This window comes from Cherax quadricarinatus, chromosome 63, assembly GCF_038502225.1.
Source record: "Cherax quadricarinatus isolate ZL_2023a chromosome 63, ASM3850222v1, whole genome shotgun sequence".
NCBI classification, from domain to species: Eukaryota; Metazoa; Arthropoda; class Malacostraca; order Decapoda; family Parastacidae; genus Cherax; species Cherax quadricarinatus.
In genome coordinates this window covers 4,873,611-4,889,810 of record NC_091354.1, presented here as the reverse complement: position 1 = coordinate 4,889,810, position 16,200 = coordinate 4,873,611, and the positions used below count along the sequence as shown (strand labels likewise).

General features: G+C 45.4%; 1 protein-coding gene across 11 annotated transcripts in view; it reads left to right on the top strand.

Moving 5' to 3' along the window:
• Positions 1 to 16,200, top strand: part of LOC128698209 (zinc finger protein castor homolog 1) — a 522,290-nt gene that overhangs the window by 132,646 nt on the left and 373,444 nt on the right. The window contains exon 2 of one of the 11 annotated variants that reach the window (XM_053790351.2): positions 993 to 1,045. The exons of the other annotated variants lie outside the window; for them this stretch is intronic. The gene's annotated coding sequence lies outside the window, so the exon portion shown is untranslated. The remainder of the gene's footprint in view (positions 1 to 992; positions 1,046 to 16,200) is intronic. 11 annotated transcript variants of the gene reach the window in all.

Genomic DNA, 16,200 nt, shown 5'->3' with positions numbered 1-16,200 from the left:
TTCTTTCTCCATATATTTATCGTGACTTCCATTGTTCCAACGAAACTTCCTGTCCCCCCTCCCCCGTCTCTCTCCCTCTCTCTCCCTCTCTCTCTCTCTCTCTCCCTCTCTCCCTCTCCCTCTCCCTCTCCCTCTCCCTCTCCCTCTCCCTCTCTCTCTCTCTCTCCCTCTCTCTCTCTCTCTCTCTCTCTCTCTCTCTCTCTCTCTCTCTCAGCATATAGTGCTCTATTTGAAGGATACCCGAAGGATACCTGGAAGATGCCTGAAAGCTACCTGGAAGATACGTGAAGGATACCTGGAAGACACCTGAAGGATGCTTCTCGGGGTCAACACCCCCGCAACCTAGTCCCAGAGCAGACCACCTGGTATACCTATCAGAATACACTGTAAGAAACCCTTCATACTCGTATGGTACTTACGATGTTGTTGGTGCATCATAGTACAGTGAACACTTGTAAGTGAAAGTTCAACACACGCACACAGTTCTTAATGATGTAATATTTCCCTGCCAGCCTAGGAGACCTGGTCCGAGACTGGGTCCTGAAGTAGATAAATCCCCAGAATCACTAACAGATAATATGGGAGACAATATTAACCTGCTTTGTTTTCATTTTAGACCTCTGAGGTTCTCGGTGGAAGACCTCGGGTGATGGGCGACTTGTACGGAAAGTCTATCAACTCACGAAATCGTAATAACACTATTCCAAACAAGCCACGGTTCGGGTGGAGTTGGAACCCATGGCAAATGAGCCGTAAAACACCAGCCTAGTGAATAAGCCACTGGGCCAGCTGGCTACAATAAGATTCATCCAGCTAAGTATATTTATCCACCATAGGCAGGTTAGCATGGGCCCCACTTGCCATGGGTTCCAACCTTACATGTAGAATAGTTTATTAGTGTATCTTTGCTTCTCTCATCATGTGGGTACTTCTCATCTATACATAAAATAATGTTAGTTTTTATGTATTGTGACTTGTTCTCTTGTTCTCAGGTACGTGGATGCCAGTGGAAGATGGCTCTCTCCCTCCCTCCCAGACCACTCGGGTGAGATCTTTTTACTTTCTTTCCTCTATAGATTTACGGATTTTTTTTTTATTAGGAGGCTCGAGGACGTTTATATACAGGCCAGTGATCTGAAACAATTGTTTATAGGTTTAAAGCCTTGATGAAATTCGGGAACGATTCAACATGTGGGTTGTCAGTCTTGCCCTCCCAGTGAAGTGTTTAACTGTGTAACTGATGACTGGCTGAAGCTTCTTCGATGGGCGAAATGTCTTGGTAAAGCTTCTCTCTGCATTTATCATTTTATTTTTTGTTTATATCTTTGCAGAGTTGTCTGTAATTTCCATAGTTTTTCCTCTGTTTCTTTCTTGCCTCGCCTTCTACGTCATTCTTTGCCTCTCCTTCCTCTCCTCGTCTATCATTGTCATGTTCTCCATTCCTCGCCGCCTTCCGTCTTCTCCACCATCATTTACCTTCTCTTTTAAAGACTGTTTCAGAGTCTCCTCTTCCATTCCTGTCAATTTCTTTCTCGATCATTTCTTGTCTCCCTCTTTCTCTTCTCTACTATTTCCTTGAACACTTTTTCCCCCTCCCCCCAGCATTCTTCGTCTCCTTTCCTCTCGACTCCATTAATCCTTGTCTCTTCCTCCTACCATTCGTAGTTTCTTGCCTTTATCGCCCATTTCACCATTCCTTGACTTTCCTCCTCGCTCACGACACACCCTCCCCTCCTTTTATCATTTCCTCCGTGTCCTCCCCTCGTCCTAGGCTTCACGTCGCCCAGGGGACACTTCCAATTGTCAGAAGCCCCGATGGTAAGAAAAAAACGTAGAGCCAATCATGTCTGAAGGTGTATCTGATAGCAGCCAACCCTCACCCCTAACACCATCCCCACTATTCCACCACCCACACACTACCCCCACACATATCTGTACACCAATACCAGTGTTGACCCACATTTTTTTGAGTTTTAAAAACAAGATCGTATAAGACGTTGCTTCACAACAGTTGCCCAACCCATGGTACCGTGGGTTCAGAGTAGGTCGCAACTACTAGGCCACTACATGGGCTGGGATGCACTGGAAGACACAAAATGAAGATTCATTGCACACAGACTAGTGTGATCATGATGTAATATCGCATGAAATGATTACAAACTAACTGGAAAAGTGGGCAGATGACTTTAGCAAATAGAATGCAGAGAATAAAAGTCATCATAGGAACATTGAAGTAGTTTGGTCTGGTATATGAATGATTGGATGTGAAATGAACCTGCCTAGCATGGGCTCATAAGGTGAAAAGCTCTTGGGTAATTTTAGATTTATAAATGATGTAGGAAAGTATGTTTCTAAATATAGTCGATGAGTGAACAGTCTGTTTAGCAAGGTTAATGAAGCTAAAACCTCGGGCAGCTTCAAATTTAGGCTAGATAAATGCACGAGTGAAAGGGGTTGGATTTGAATGGGACTTGCACACGAATTAATAGGAGTTATTGAAAATTATTCCTTGGGTAGCATTGAAAATGGGTTGGGCAGAGATTTTTGCTAGTGAGTTCGGGTTTGTGAAGAACCTACCTAGTATGGGCCAGAAGGTCTGCTGCCGTTCTTTTTCTTGAAAGCATAGGGATCACCTCCATTCTATCCCATTCTCATACCTGACATAGACACAAGAGTCATAGTGCTGTATCGTTCTTTGCAAGTGATACTGCAATGTGAATGTGTCCTTCACTGAGGCCACGGAATGACCAAGCCGATGTAAGAACATAAGGAGCACTACAACAGGCCTACTGGCCTTTGTAACCAAATATTCCAGTAAATCACAGAAAATATAAAGCAGGTCTCCGCTTTACCTGGAGGTTACCTGGAGGTTATTCCGGGGATCAACGCCCCCGCGGCCCGGTCCATGACCAGGCCTCCCGATGGATCAGGGCCTGATCAACTAGGCTGTTACTGCTGGCCGCACGCAGTCCAACGTACGAGCCACAGCCCGGCTGATCCGGCACAGACTTTAGGTATCTGTCCAGCTCTCTCTTGAAGGCAGCCAGGGGTTTATTGGCAATTCCCCTAATGCTTGATGGGAGGCTGTTAAACAGTCTTGGGCCCCGGACACTTACGGTGTTTTCCCTTAGTGTACCAATGGCGCCCCTACTTTTTATTGGCGGCATTTTGCATCGCCTGCCCAGTCTTTTACTTTCGTAGGGAGTGATTTCTGTGTGCAGATTTGGGACCAACACTTACTTTCACAGAGCTTCGCTTTACAGCGTTTATTCTGTATATTTTGTATCAAACTTTTATATGCATCTGAAAGTGAAAAACTATGATTCACTTTAAAGCGATTTCCTCTTTACAGCAGTACGGAACCTAACCTGCTGTATAAGTGGAACCCTCCTGTGATGTTACCTTGTGGGTTTAGCGCTTAGTTTTAATGATACTGTCTTCAGTGAGACTGAGGAAGCCGCTGACTGGCGAAACGTTTCCACAAGAAGATTCTAAATTTAGTAAAAGATGTCTTGAATCTTCAACTTATCGATTTTATAAGACATTTAAATCATGTATGTACTTGTATGTACTTGTATGTACTTGTATGTACTTGTATGTATCTGTATGTATCTGTATGTACTTGTAAGTTGTGATAAATGGCTTTCAAAACCGACAAGTTGGAGAGACACTTGTGCAACGTACAGGAATCTTTATTAAGGATTTCAATATGTTGCTTAAGTGTTTCAATCTTCTACTTGTGTGTGGACGCCCTTGAGGGAGGGATGCCTTGTCTGAGTCTTGAATATTCGGTGTATGATACAAAAAGATGTATCTAACAAGGGCAGATTTCAGTGATTCTGTTAAGGCCTATCAGCCAGGTTTACTCTGGGACCTGACGGAGGTTGAGGGGCGGTGACCCCTCGGAATAGGCTTCAGGTAATTCTCCCGACTCCACTTTCAGGTCTTTCCCACCCCTTTCATCATCTTCCTCTTATTCAGTCACCCCTCCCTTCTCTCCCCCTCCAATTCCATTACCCTTCCCTCCTCCCCTCCTCTTCCATCACCCCTCCCTCCCCCTCCATCACCCTCTACATCACCCCTCCTACTCCTGTTCCCGTTGATTAACCAATTCATCAACAGGGCTCGTAAGTTGAACCCGACACTAGCCTATCCTCGTTCCTATCTTCATCAAGTTTTAGGAGTTTCTGTTCCTGTTGGAGTTTCGGTTCCTGATGGAATCTCGGCTCCTAGGATGCTACTGTACAGTGTGTCTGATTCCTATTGGTTAGAAATCTTGCCGTCATGTCTTTTAATGTGATGTTTCAATATTTCACAACGTGGATGGGTAAGCCAGCGGAAGGCCTCGTCCATACGACCAAAAGCCCTACATCGAGTAGTCAAAACGAGTAACACCCTCGTCAGAAGACACTCCTTTCTCTTAACCCCCCATCCCCTCCCCCCCCCAAAAAAAAAAAAAACAGCACTACTATAACCTGTCCAGGCCGGCCGCAGTCAGGTCTCACCATGAGCGAAACAGTCAAAGGCATAACGATGCATAGTGTCACTGCTAATATGCCTATGCCCCTGGGCAGTATGCCAGCGCCCTCTAGCACACCAGAGGCAGCCTTACGAGAAGGGTAAAAAAAAATTGGATAGTCTTCGCAGACCCGCTGACGCTAATCAAAATACTATGGCTTCTTCTGGCAGATGGGAGGTTTTTTTTGCGGGGGAGGGGGATGTGGTAGGAGAGGGAGAGATAAGGGGGAGAGGGAGAAGGGGTGGTTCTGAGAGAGGGAGTTTAGAAGAGACAAATTAATCCTGAGATGACCGGTAGTGTTGATGTTTGTTCCTGTCGTCTGACACCTGGAGGAGTGGAGATGGAGGGACAGAGGAAGGGTGGGAGGTAGAGATGGAGGGACGGAGGAAGGGTGGGAGGTAGAGATGGAGGGACGGAGGAAGGGTGGGAGGTAGAGATGGAGGGACGGAGGAAGGGTGGGAGGTAGAGATGGAGGGAGGGACGGACGGGCTAAAGAAGTTGGAAAGGAGATAGGGAAGGACTACCTGCAGGGTGTTCCGGGGATCAACGCCCCCGCGGCTCGGTCCACGACCAGGCCTCCCGGTGGATCAGTGCATGATAAATCAGGCTTTTGCTGCTGGCCACACGTAAGGAAGATAAGGAAAAATGTAGATAATACATGGGGTACACTTGGAGGGCATTCCGGGGATCAGCGCCCCCGCGGCCCGGTCCACGATCAGGCCACTCGGTGGATCAGTGCCTGATCAACCAGGCTGTTACTGCTATCCTCACGTAGTCCAACATACAAACCACAACCGGGGTGATCTGGCACCGACTTTAAGTATCTGTCCAGCTCCCTCTTGAAGGCAGCCAGCTGTCTACGAAGATAGGGTGAAGGAGAGACAGGGAAAACAGGATGAATAAGAACCGGAAAGAGAGAGAGAAAGAGAGAGAGAGGGGATGGACAGGATGAGAGAGAAAGGATACAAATGAGCTCTCTTTCTACACACAATAGCAGATATACATCCAGATGTTCTTCTATTTACCCTTTTTGGGGACATAGATCCTAGGCCTTTTGTGAATCCATATAACTCTGATGTCGTCCACAGGATGGCTGTGGTGTGCACAATATCGTCCACAGGATGGCTGTGGTGTGCACAATATCGTCCACAGGATGGCTGTGGTGTGCACAATATCGTCCACAGGATGGCTGTGGTGTGCACAATATCGTCCACAGGATGGCTGTGGTGTGCACAATATCGTCCACAGGATGGCTGTGGTGTGCACAATATCGTCCACAGGATGGCTGTGGTGTGCACAATATCGTCCACAGGATGGCTGTGGTGTGCACAATATCGTCCACAGGATGGCTGTGGTGTGCACAATATCGTCCACAGGATGGCTGTGGTGTGCACAATATCGTCCACAGGATGGCTGTGGTGTGCACAATATCGTCCACAGGATGGCTGTGGTGTGCACAATATCGTCCACAGGATGGCTGTGGTGTGCACAATATCGTCCACAGGATGGCTGTGGTGTGCACAATATCGTCCACAGGATGGCTGTGGTGTGCACAATATCGTCCACAGGATGGCTGTGGTGTGCACAATATCGTCCACAGGATGGCTGTGGTGTGCACAATAAACCAGCCACTTGTGCGTCAAAATCTAAATCTAATCCTACAATATTAAACAGACTCGTGGAACTCTGTTTTCATTAAGAACTGCAAGAAACCCCTCTCGCGTGCCCTAAGTACACTATGGAGGAGGAGCTTGGACATGGGTGAAATTCCACAGTCACTTAAAACAACGGATATAGCCCCGCTCCATAAAGGTGGCAGCAAAGCATTAGCTAAGAACTATAGACCAATAGCTCTGACGTCCCACATCATAAAAATCTTTGAAAGAGTGTTAAGAAGCAGGATTGCAAATCACCTGGATTCCCAAAATCTGCACAATCCAGGGCAACATGGGTTCAGGGCAGGTCGCTCCTGCCTCTCACAACTACTGGATCACTATGACATGGCCTTGGATGCACTGGAAGAAAATCAGAATGCAGATGTAATATACACAGACTTTGCAAAAGCATTTGACAAATGCGATCATGGCGTAATAGCCCATAAAATACGTGCTAAAGGAATAACTGGGAAAGTGGGGAGATGGATCTTCAACTTCCTAACAAATCGAACACAAAGAGTAGTGGTCAACAGAGTTAAATCGGAGGCTGCCATAGTGAAGAGCTCTGTTCCACAAGGCACAGTACTCGCCCCCATCTTATTCCTTATCCTCATATCAGACATAAACAGAGATATACACCACAGCACCGTATCATCCTTTGCAGATGATACTAGGATCTGCATGAGGCTGTCATCTGCTGAGGACGCGGTTAACCTCCAAGAAGATATAAACAAAGTTTTCCAGTGGGCAACGGGTAAACAATATGATGTTCAATGAGGACAAATTCCAACTCCTCCGTTATGGAAAACTGGAGGAGATAATAACTAGAACAGAGTATACTACTGACTCCGGCCATACAATAGAGCGGAAAAATAATGTAAGGGACCTGGGAGTAGTAATGTCTGAGGATCTCACTTTCAAGGATCACAACAGTGCCACGATCGCACGTGCAAAGAAAATGATAGGATGGATAATGAGAACTTTCAAAACGAGAGATGCCAAGCCCATGATGATCCTTTTCAAATCACTTGTTCTCTCTAGGCTGGAATACTGCTGTACATTAACATCTCCATACAAAGGAGGTGAAATCGCAGATCTAGAGAGTGTACAGAGATCCTTTACTGCACGTATAAGTTCTGTCAAGCACCTTAACTACTGGGAACGCTTGGAAGCACTTGACTTGTACTCGTTGGAATGCAGGAGGGAGAGATATATCATAATCTACACTTGGAAAATCTTGGAAGGAATGGTCCCAAATCTGCACACAGAAATCACTCCCTACGAAAGTAAAAGACTGGGCAGGCGATGCAAAATGCCGCCAATAAAAAGTAGGGGCGCCATTGGTACACTAAGAGAAAACACCATAAGTGTCCGGGGCCCAAAACTGTTCAACAGCCTCCCATCAAGCATTAGGGGAATTGCCAATAAACCCCTGGCTGCCTTCAAGAGAGAGCTGGACAGATACCTAAAGTCAGTGCCGGATCAGCTGGGCTGTGGCTCGTACGTCGGACTGCGTGCGGCCAGCAGTAACAGCCTAGTTGATCAGGCCCTGATCCATCGGGAGGCCTGGTCATGGACCGGGCCGCTGGGGCGTTGATCCCCGGAATAACCTCCAGGTAACCTCCAGGTGTCCCGTACTCTATCGCTAGCGCACTCGGCTCACACCGAGGTCTGTGGTTCGATCCCATGTACGGGTGGAAACATTTGGATGTAGTTCCTCGAGACACCTGTTGTCCCTCTTCACCTAGTAGTAAAAGAGGTACCTGGGTGTTAACCGACAGGTGTGGGTCGCATCCTGGGGACAAAATTGACCTAAATAACATAAAATGGCACAGTACCATGACTGGAACAATACACAAATAACTCGCATATAGAAGAGAGGAGCTTACGACGACGTTTCGGTCTGACTGTGTAAATGGTCCGAGTTGGACCGAAACGTCGTCGTGAGCTCCTCTCTTCTATATGCGGGTTATTTGTGCAAAATTGACCTAATTTGTGGGAAATGCTCAGTATAACAAGGGGCTTTCTATATAGTAGTATGCCATTGATGTCAGCTATGGTCTGTATACCTTGTACTTGTATACCTTGTACTTGTATACCTTGTGCTTGTATACCTTGTACTTGTATACCTTGTACTTGTATACCTTGTACTTGTATACCTTGTGCTTGTATACCTTGTACTTGTATACCTTGTACTTGTATGCCTTGTACTTGTATGCCTTGTACTTGTATGCCTTGTACTTGTATACCTTGTACTTGTAGAAATAAAGATGATCACTATTATTAACCGGCTGGCTCACCGGCTGTCCCGCCAGCCGGCTGGCAAAATTTTAATAAAGTACCAGCAATTGTGGATGCCTCTGCAAAGGTGTTGAAGGATCTCGACGATAGAAATTAAGGATCCTCTAGGACCTATATGGAAGCCATCAGGATCCCTCTACGGAGGTCTGAGTGGCCCTGAGTGGCACCCTGGGGCCAGAGGTGTTTATCTTAGCTGATATAACGCCGGGGAGAGGCATTCCTTGTTGCGTTGTAGTGTGGTGTCCCTTTTGGCGGAGGGCTCTTGATTCAATGTGTTGGAGCTACCCTATCGTTCCCTAAATCAAGTTTTTCCCATTTCCCTCGCGTTGTATAGCCCATATGGCTTTAGCGTTTACTTAGGGATATAATACAGGTGTGTACACTCAACTATTTCTGGCTGCGGAGTCGATTCACAGCTCCTGGCCCCGGGTCTTCACTGGTCGCTACTAGGTCCACTCCCTGCTCAGTGAGCTTTATCGTACCTCCTCTTAAAGTTATGTATAGATCCTACCACCAGTGTGTATGTGTGTGTGTGTGTGTACTCCCCTAATTGTGTGTTGCAGGGGTCGATTCATAGCTCCTGGCCCCGCCGCTTCACTGGTGTGTGTGTGTTCTGGTAGTAATTTTTTGCGTCTCTGGGGCCTATTTATTGCGCAATGCACATTTTAGGCCCAGGAGCTAGAGGTTAGCCTACTGTGGATCTCGTATCCATCCTGTAGATACGATGAGGCCTACGAACTAGGCGTCATGAGGCCTACGAACTAGGCGTCATGAGGCCTACGAACTAGGCGTCATGAGGCCTACGAACTAGGCGTCATGAGGCCTACGAACTAGGCGTCATGAGGCCTACGAACTAGGCGTCATGAGGCCTACGAACTAGGCGTCATGAGGCCTAAAAGGAAATACTCAGGTATATAAATGGTTTACAAATTTAGTTTATTTTTTTTCAATAGCAAAAAATTGAATAGATCCAGAAGACACATTAACATCAGTTTTTTACTGAGAAAAAAGTTTCGCTCTCGGCAAAATTTCTGTAAATTGTTAATGGCATATTGAGAAGACCGGCGCTGTATGACCCTTGTAGGTTTAGCTCTTTTTGGATATTATAATGAGGTGTTTCATCCGCTAAGGTATATAATATATGGTGATGAGGGAGACGTGTAGGATATCTTCTATGTTGAAACGTTTCGCCCATACAGGCTTCTTCAGTCAGATATAGAGGCAGCAGGTGTCTCAGTCTTACCATTTTCAACATGGTACAGCAACAGCCTGTTTGACCAGGTTATGGCCGGGCTCCAGGAGTAGAAAGATTCTCGAAACTCATCCAAAATATGGTGCCTGATTCCATTGTTATGACTCGCATAAACACGCTTGCAAGCAAACCATACCACGGGTGGCGTTAGAACTCGCGGTCAGTCATAAAACTCCAGACCGGCGCGGGTTCTAACCCCGCCCTTGGTGTTTTTTTTTTTTCCATTGTTACACATTCGGACTTTCTAATACTATATTTTAATTGATTTTTTGGTAATATTTGTGTAGCACTGACGTAAGGACAGAAATGTCTGGCGTCATAAGATTTCCCAGTAAATGCATCAGAATGTTTGTATACATTCAGACGATATCTTGTAAACAGTGGAATACGAAAGCTCAAAATGGCGGTATATAGAGAATTATACATAGTATATTTATCCAGATTGGTATTTTACGGTGGTAATGGTGATGTTTGTGAGCACTGGGCAACAAGAGGGGTGCTCCTGATCATAGGGAAGAATATAAACTCTGCACATCGGTTCGTCCTGGTGGGAGCGGAGGTTCGATATTACCGTCGAAGTGTCTAGTTTATTAATCTCGCATCCATCCTGTGGACGGTAGCGCAAGAGCACATGGATACACAAAAGACCTAGGAACTAGGCCCCGAAGGGGTTAACAGGAGTACATTAGCCTCAGATCCTGGAGAAAACTTGCAACAGGCTTCCTCGAGAAGCTGAAATTCCTAAGTCTAGTTTAGGACTACCTTAGGGAGGAAATGGAACTATGTACCTAGGAATTAAAGATCGATTTTTCCTGAAAGACTCAATCAGTTGTTGCGTGTAGAAGACTCGACTGTATCCTGGCATCGACCCAAACACAATTAGCATCCTGGGGCGGGTTCCAAGGAATCTAATCTTGAAGTTTGATGGCAAAGTGTGCAGGAGTTGAGCTGGTATGTGATAGTCCCCAGCTGTGATAAACTGACCTCGCTAGCTTGGCAAGACTTGAGCGTTGCCAGATACACCGTCCTCCCAACACTCTTATTGATAACATTCGTAAACACTGGCGCAATACACACACCCTTGCATCCTATTAATCCTGACTCAATACTTACACATAGTTTCGTTAATGGGTGGAAGAGGGTTTCAACTGAAATTAAAAATATTTAAGCTAGGTTCTCAAGGGATCCCAGAGGTTATGGACAAGTTTCCTCACACCTCCTACCTTGGGTCACGTAGTTGTAAATACGTACCTAGGAATAAGTTACCTAACGTGGTTTGCATCCTACCGAAGAAGACCGGAAGCATCCTAGCGGAAGTAAGTCACACATACAACTAATATATATATATATATATATATATATATATATATATATATATATATATATATATATATATATATATATATATATATATATTATTTATTTATTTATTTATTAAAGATCGATTTTTCCTGAAAGACCCAATCTGTTGTTGCGTGTAAATTTAAAGTTCTTAAAGCAACTGATGACTCGTGTTTACGTAACGATTCACTAACTCATCATTCATGTGATGACAATGTTTTCCCGTCACTCATGTTGACGCAGTTCTTCCTTCATTTACATTCCTGAGTACATGAGTTTGCTTGTGCAACTAAGAGTCAGATACGGAGTGCTGCACCGCATGTAATGAGTTCCTTCAGCCTGGGAGATGCACCATCTTGTACCAGAAGTGGGAGGCTGCAGCCTCTCCCGTCACACCCATCCTGGTATTCTGTTTACACATTTAATAATGGTTTTTGAGGCCTCATATCCCCCACCACAAGTAAATTCAAAATACTATAATATTAGGGAGGGTTTTAATCGTTCCTATTCCTGAAATTAAGACACATGTGCAACATCTTGTCGGTATTATATACCATTCTTGCACAACCTATTCCTGAAGATGGCATACCAGACATACTGAGATAAAAAATATGTCAAGAAATGTCTTGCTGCAGCTCGGTGCCCTGACGAGACACAACCTTGATCTTACCATCCAGCAATATAAATGTCAGTTGGATGCCTTGATAATAATACCCCCTTTCCCTATAATAATAATAATAATCTACAAATACATGTATAAGGTATACGCCTAGCTGTCAGTGACCTACTGTATAGAAAGCTGCTTGTTATGCAGAGCATTGTCAACAAATTAGATAAATTTTGTCCCCCCAGGATGCGACCTACACGAGTCGGCTAACACCTAGGTACCTATTTTACTGCTAGGTGAACATGGACAGCAAGTATCTTAAGGGAGCATGGCTCAATGTTTCCACCCGTACTGGGGATCGAACTACAGACGTCAATGTGTGAGCTGAGTGCGCTACCAATCGAGCTACGGGACACTGCTGCTGTGGGACTATATTGGTGCTGTTGTCATCTATATTCATTTCACTCAGTGAACACACTAAATGATTATAACTATAGCCATAATTTATAAAGGGGTGGACCGGTAAGCCAGCAGAAGGCCTCGGTCAGATGACCAAAAGCTCCAACGGCGGGTCATCATATGACTAAGACCCGCGTCAGGAAACACTTGTCCCGATTCCTGAAGGACCTTACCAAACCAAATGTCAGTCAACGGTGGTGCTGCTGATCATAGGGAAAAACACGATCTCAACAAGTATACCCCTCAAGGAAGGTTCCTTGATGTTGGTGAGGGGCTCTTGATTTAGGGAATTGGATCTGTGCTCCAGTTCCCCGAATTAAGCCTGAATGCCTTCCACATCCCCCCCCCAGGTGCTGTATAATCCTCCGGGTTTAGCGCTTCCCCCTTGATTATAATAATAATAATAATCAACAAGTATAGGAACTTGGCCCATCAATACTGTTTTGTTATAGTTGGACAGCTGTATAGCCCTTGTGGTTTAGCGCTTCTTTTTGATTATAATATAGTTGGACAAAACACACCTTTTCCATGGCCCCTCCCCTCAAGGAAGGTTCCTTGATGTTGGTGAGGGGCTCTTGATTTAGGGAATTGGATCTGTGCTCCAGTTCCCCGAATTAAGCCTGAATGCCTTCCACATCCCCCCCCCAGGTGCTGTATAATCCTCCGGGTTTAGCGCTTCCCCCTTGATTATAATAATAATAATCCATGGCCCCTGGGGAGAGAGTGCTACAACTTTCCAGTTTATTTCTCCGAAGCTGTGAATTTCCATTATTTACATCAGAGATCGGACCCTATATGTAAAAATGGGAGAGAAGAGGCAAAGATGGTTTTGAGTTGGAGGCTTGAATATCTTGCAGGCTTTTTTAAACACGTGTAACAGAAGTTATCCAAGACAACTGATTTCAATGACTTGGCGAGCTGTTAGTGTAAGCCATGTAACAGTTGTGAAGGGATTCAGGGAAACCGGTTAGATGGACTTGAGTCCTGGAGGTGGGAAATAAAGTGAATGCACTCTAGGAGAGATGGGTATGTTGCGGTTCACAAGGCCATTGAAGCTGTGATGTCTGTGCATTTCTGGCAAGAGAGCTGTTGAGTGAATGATGGTGAATGTCTGTTCTTTTTCTCGGGGTTTAACTCGGTGGGAAATGACTCGTAGGTGTCATAAAACGCCTCGTAGCATTCGACAAATTACCACCTTATTTATATCAGAAGCATAAGACCCTTTTCGGTAGCCAGTGTCTTCTTCAGTCCATTACAAAGAAGAACGGTGGAAGAAGAGACGATTGAGGTAATCACTCCTTACCCTGGAGTAGTTTGAGGTAATCAGTCCCTCAGCCTGAACTGAACACATCGACTCCAGGCTGAGGGACTGATTACTGCTCCTCACATTCCACCTTTCTCTGCATTAGACTGAAGTCACTGGCTGGCGAAACGTTTCCTCACTACAGGTTCCCAAACATTTCACGTGTCTTTTTCTTCGACTTATCGGTTTTCTAAACCATTTTATAACAACTTTTCTCTTTTTGCCTTAAAAGAACTCGCTGGGCCGAGCCATTATGCGCACCAGTGCCTTTTTTTTCTTTGTCTTGAAAAAAAAAAACTGGCTGGGCCGAGCCATTATGCACGCCAGTGTCTCGTGGACCAATTAGCGGCAGAATGAAAGTCAGCGAAAACATATCTGGTATTCGTGTACAGCACTGCTCTATCAGATTGTATTTTATGAAGCTTATTGTCTCCTGGACGTGTGTAAACATTGAGCCGGGTCAGGGTCCTGCCCAGCCTGGCTCGTGGCCGGGCTCCGGGAGTAGATACTCGGAACTCATCAAAGGTATATCAAAGGCAGAGGTAAAAGCAAACGTAGGATGATCTAGAGGGTATAGCGCCACCCTCCCTTTGCAGGTACGGAGAATAGCACCTGTTCGCTTTGCAAAAAAGGTCGAAAAATGAGTTTCACGGTTCTTGACACTTGGTTATAGATGTGTTCTTGATATTGAAGCATTTTTATCACGAACACGGGTACCTTAAATGGCTTGTTGCACCAGGCCGTGCAGGATAACAGCATTAGAGCTGGTATCTTGTAATCCAATGAATATGGAATAAAGACCCCGCCAGATATTCCAACCACCAAACTTATTTACTAGTTACCTACACTGTGTAGAGTGGGTTTAACGAATACCACAATACGAGTGTTGACAACAGTGAGGTCACTCTAGTATGAGGTCACACTATGGTATTAACCAGCCTGAGGTTTGTGAGGATCTAAAGCTCAAGGTCGACCTTGAGATGTAAAGTAGCCTACCCTGGGGCTCCTTCCTCCCTCTAACTGGTAGCCCTCCAACACAAACAAGTAGTTACCCAGGATCTGAATGGTGCACGCATGTGAACTAATGATGAACGTACATATAACTGGTTATCGATGGTACGCAGAAATGTCGCGTATAATAACGCACTTAGCCTATGCTACAATGCTCTATATGGACGCAAGTTAGATCAGAGCACTGGTATAATACAGACAGTTTTATGACTAAGTCTGTAACACCTGGACATCTTAAGTGAGACGTTGAGGACGCATGATGACGCGTGAGGACGCGTGAGGACGGAGACTCTTGGTGTTAGGTGGTTCGTAGATGTAGTGACGGTAACAAGGAAACAGTTGTTGGCTGTTATGGAGGCGTTGTATTTGGTAAGCGTACCTTGTGGCCCTGTTGCATATCTTGTAATCATATTCCTTATATTGTGGCCTCGTTCCATGCCTTATGGTCTTGCATCATGGGGAAGTGCCAAGCCACTGGACTCTTAACACCGACTCCATCGGGGAATGGGAGGTAATGAAATGTGATCACCGGCTCAGGCAGGCCCTGCCTGAATCCGAGACAAAGGCCTGTGGGGGAAGGCCTACGTGCAAGGGGAATCACGTGGCTTGGCCAGGGAGCCTGCCCATAAATGCTGCTAGGAAATATGTACAAGTATACTATGCAAGTAATATTGTTGACACTAAAGCCAATGGTAAAAAAAGCGGTGAGATGTAGCAGTTGCATGCGTGGTCACATGTGGGCGGGGTCCCTTCTAGTGGAAGGTGGTGAGGCCTGTAAGGTGAACCAGAGTAATGATATGCTTTTGCCTAGCTCAGATCAATACCACACTAAAAGAGTATGAAGGTTAGCCTTGCCAACGAAGTTGACCCAGTTCTTTACCTTGATGTCAAGCAAGGTCTCCTGAGCCGGTGATCACATCCCATTCCCCGATGGAGCTGGTGCAAGTCCAATGGCTTGGCGCTTCCCCATGATACAAGTCCACAAAAATTGGAACGAGGCCACAAGATAAGGAGCATGGTTATAAGATATGCAACAAGGTCACAAGGTATACAACAGGGCCACAAGGTATGCACCAAGGCCACAAGGTAAGCAACAGGGTCACAAGATATGCAACAAGATCACAATATATTCAACATGTTTACGTGTTATCTTAATATGTCATTTTACCCACAGAAATTTTTATCACATGCTGTGGATAAACTGCACAGTGATATGATATAGGCTTTTGTACTGTTTATATGCACAGTAAGTGCACAGTCAAGCATAGTGTGCTCAAGAAAGTGGCTATAAGACTGTCTGCAGACTTTACCATGACATTCATAGAGAGTAGGAGTGTTTACACAGTGTTCAATCCCTTCTGATTTGTATTCTATACCTCCACGTGGGGATGTACAAAGCAGTCAATAATATACTCTCTAGTATTCTACTCAGAGAGTTCAGATATTCCAAGTCATGTGATATGTGTGGGTGATTCTTGTATTCAGACAGCTCTTCCTCAGCATCTGAGACAGTCCCATAAACGATACATATTACTGGAAAGTTAGAGCCAGTGCCAAGCTGCAGTCTACGCTTCATTCCGAATGTACAATACTCCTGAGATCTCTTTCGATATTGCTACGTGACGATGGTTGGTGGTCCTCTGGATGCCCAGTACCAACTCTGGATGCCCCGTACCATCTCTGGAGACCCAGTACCATCCCTGGAGACCATGGACGTGGCGAGGTTAGGTTAGTTTAGGTAAGGACTGCCAG